Source organism: Galeopterus variegatus, unplaced genomic scaffold, assembly GCF_000696425.1.
Source record: "Galeopterus variegatus unplaced genomic scaffold, G_variegatus-3.0.2 Scaffold4132, whole genome shotgun sequence".
Lineage (NCBI taxonomy): Eukaryota > Metazoa > Chordata > Mammalia > Dermoptera > Cynocephalidae > Galeopterus > Galeopterus variegatus.
In genome coordinates this window covers 12,322-16,069 of record NW_007730243.1, presented here as the reverse complement: position 1 = coordinate 16,069, position 3,748 = coordinate 12,322, and the positions used below count along the sequence as shown (strand labels likewise).

General features: G+C 43.0%; 1 pseudogene; it reads right to left on the bottom strand.

The window, feature by feature from the left end:
- Positions 1-1,050: 1,050 nt before the first annotated feature.
- On the bottom strand, positions 1,051-1,600 carry LOC103602417 (annotated as a pseudogene).
- Positions 1,601-3,748: the final 2,148 nt, after the last annotated feature.

Sequence of the window (3,748 nt, the reverse complement as noted above, 5' to 3'; positions counted from 1 at the left end):
TGTTGAGTGGAGAAGGGTGAACGCTCCCTGTTGAGATTTACAGGAGTGTTTGGGAAATTTGTGCGATCGTGAATTTGAAAACACATGTGACATGCAGATACCAGGAAATGTTGAGTAGCAAGGACATTTGATATTCTCCGAAACTCCTTTAAGAATGAAGAAGGCTCTTATCACAGCAAATTATAACAGTAGCTTGTTATTAAGTACCTACTATATAACAGTTAATTGGAAAAACTGCAAGTGTTCATCCACTTTCTGTCTTCCTCTCCATCCTTGTTTCTCATAGTGACTTCATTGCCAGTCCACACATAGTTAGGATAGTTCAAGCGACTACCCTCGACAGGAAAATATGAGGAGAAGCATGCTTTTTCCCTGCAAATCAAAGCATTTAAAAGCCAGTTTGCCACTTCTATGCTTTTTCTGTTCCATTCATTAGCAAAAACGGAGAGCCCTTGTGGAGCATGGAGCCACATAATGGAAGAATCCTCAATCCCAGAGTCACCTCACAGCTGAAGCCCCCTGCCAATCTACATCAATTTTTTTATTTTTATTTATTTATTTAGTTTTGCATAAGAAAGCAATTTTTAATGTGCTAAGACATCCAGGTTTCAGGCTTTTCCCATTATGTCTTATACCTGCACATACTTCGTCTCTATAGTATACACCTACTACTTCTGTTATTAATTAAATATTTGAATTACAAAGAAAATAGTGCATATATTCTAGTTGCCAAAATGTTCTAGCAATAGAGGTAAACAACAATTCTGCCTCCTTCATATGTTGGTCCAAAATTCAATCCCTTCACAAAGTTAATCATATTAAAGTACCTCATATATAGAATTTTAAAATTTGTTGTTTTTTGTTACACACGTGCTATAAAAATATACGGTGGCTTTTTAACATATGGTGATGACAATATTGTTCTGCCCCATGCTATGGTCACCGAATAAAATGAGGTCAAAATTTTCCAAGAGCACATAGAGATCCATTTCATTCTTTTACCTACTCTCTAGAATTCTAAACATTGTATGTGAGCCTCGCTCCATCCCCTCACCCCTTCCTCTCACCTGGCATGTGGAATAAGTCCTCATGTTCATAAGGGTCAAACTTGGCTCCAACAGGGTTCACCTTGAGTAAGCCGTGCTTTGTGAACATCTTCTGAATGTGGACTTGAGTCATTATGAGCCCCTCATAGAGGTTCTACAGGTGAGGATTATGATCTTCAATCTCTTCTTTCAAAACACATACTGTGTTGCCTTCTCTGAAATGTCTTCAACCTCCAACAAGTCCTTGCAGAAACCCTGAATGCCAGATAATTTTGCCACCTCCATCAATTGTTGGCTCCTCTGCCACAAGTTCTCAGTATCTGCCAAAGCTTGTTCACATTTTTCAATCGTCTCTTTCAGCTGCTCTTCTAACTTGATCTTCTCTTAAAGGAGGAACTTCTCTGTAGAAGGAGTACCTGAATACTGTTCATTTTGATGCGTATATTCTTCCAAGTTTTGGCCTTTTTTCTTTCGTTTTGTAGCTGTGCACAAGAACTGAGGCAAGGCCTGAGAGACAACGCCAAAGCCGGGAGACGGCGCTGCACCAGCCTCATCGCTATGACCTCCGCTTCTGCTGCCGTCAGACCTCATCAAACTTTTCAACTTTAGTAAAGCTTGATTGAAAACATATTGTCTCACTGTTATTATAATTTGCATTTCCTTGTTTTCAAAGTAGGAAGAACAGAAAATTGAACAGAATCACTCACTTATAAGAAGTAAAATTTCTGCAATAATATCTTGAGCACCAGTGAGTCCATGCTTTAGAATTCTGAGTTGTCAACAAGACATTTCTCTTTACACTGAGAAGGAAGGATTTGGTCAAAATAACCAGGGGCCAAAAAAGGGGACCAGACAGGAAAACCAAAGTTAGTGAGGAACATTAGGCAGACTTGGACAAAGAAAAATCTCCAGAATCCAGGAGAGAGATCACAATCTAAACCAAGTGCAGAGAGCCAATTGAATATGGTAGTCAGCGATATCTATCCAGAGTTCCGCATGGGGTAGAAAAGGGACCAGAAGGACAGGAGGTATGGAAACTGGTGGTGTATTGGACAACATTTGTGAATAGGCTTGGAAATCCCTGAAGCATCATTTCAAGCAAGACGTTGAGGGCAGACTTATTGAGTGAACAGACCAGAGGCATGCCCAACACCCCACCCTCCCTTAATGACCCCTATCCACTTGTCAGGCAGAGTATAGCTAGCTCCCCTGAATCACATAGTGATGAGATTAATAGATTCTGGGACAGCTACATCTCTTCACTGCTCTGGTGATTCAGTGCATCCTTGTCAGTGTACCATGGCTGAGAGCTGCCACGATGCCAGATAAGAAATGATATTTCATCCTCTGTGCATTTGGTAGTACTGATGAGTAGTAGACTGGGGATGCAGATACAAGGATGGGGATATGGAACGGGGAATTCCCTGAAGGTAATTATGTCACTGACTTTGCAAGTTAAAGGCTGGTTGGGAAATGTCTTGAGAGAGGATCTAGATATAATCCCCAACTCAGATTGCTTCCCATTGTTCATGAGTTCTTTGCAGAACATAGTGTGGGTTTTTTTGTGGCTGTGTGCTGTGGCCTTTGTTGCCACCAAACACTGTAGTAGGGAGTTGTTCTTCAATGCAAATATTTCCAGGGTAGATGAAGAACTATTGTAGATGTTGCAGTTCCTTGTTAAATTCACTGGGCTTGACAGGTATTCGTGGAGACCAAATCCATATCTTCATTACTATTATAACTCTGAATTTGTTGAATTGAAAATTAAAACGAAAAACTATTCTGTACTAGCTAACCCCACAGATATCACATGATCTATAGTGAAATTTATGTGACCTTTCACTGTGTGGTGAGGACGTTGGAGCAGGTGTCATCCTCATTCCCACAGTAAAAGGGGATCCAGAGCATAAAAGAAGTAGAAGTGAAGACCCTGAGGAAGATCTGAAAGAATTGTCCACCCCAGTAGACAGCCCTACCCTGACTTTGGCTCTTCTAAATCCATGTCCAGATAGTGAGCCCAGGTGCCACACACATGACCCTCTGGAGACTTGGATGGGGGATTGTAAAGCCAAGTAGTTTGGGAGGAAGGGCTTGTTTTAAAGCTGGATGACTCAGATAAGGAGAAGGAGAAATCCTAGGCTTCCCAAGAGTCAATGAAAGACCCCTATAGGAGTTGCGACAAAGTCCAACTCTACCACAAAACAGAGGCTTAACCCTGTCCTCTAAGAGCACACACACTCCTCCTCTCATCCCTGGGAGGCCCATAGGGGTGTGGCTGGAATTGGCTTCCCCAGCTTTTCCCTCTGAATTCTCAGAGAAGAGAAGGCATTGTTCTCTGAGGAACGACATCAGGTCAGCAGCGGAGAAAGCTCCAGGAGAGTTCCAGGCCCTGTCAGGAATTAAGGGAAAGTCCCTGAATGAGGTATGACGGCATCCTCTACACCAGGAAAGTGGCTGTCTGGCAGAACCCTACACCTCATGTAAGCCCCGGCAGTCCCTGGACGGCGTTTGCTTGATGCAGCGCCCTTTGAATTCCCAAGATGAAAGGAGGTAACAGCATTGCACCAGCCTTCGGCATCAGACCAGCAGAGGGCGGCATTCCAGGTCTTCCCGCAGTGAAGCTGAAGTCCCTGAGTCACCTGAGGGAACTATCCGCCTTAGATCCAAAGGACCCTGCAGAACTCGGGCTCCTGCGTTCAGGC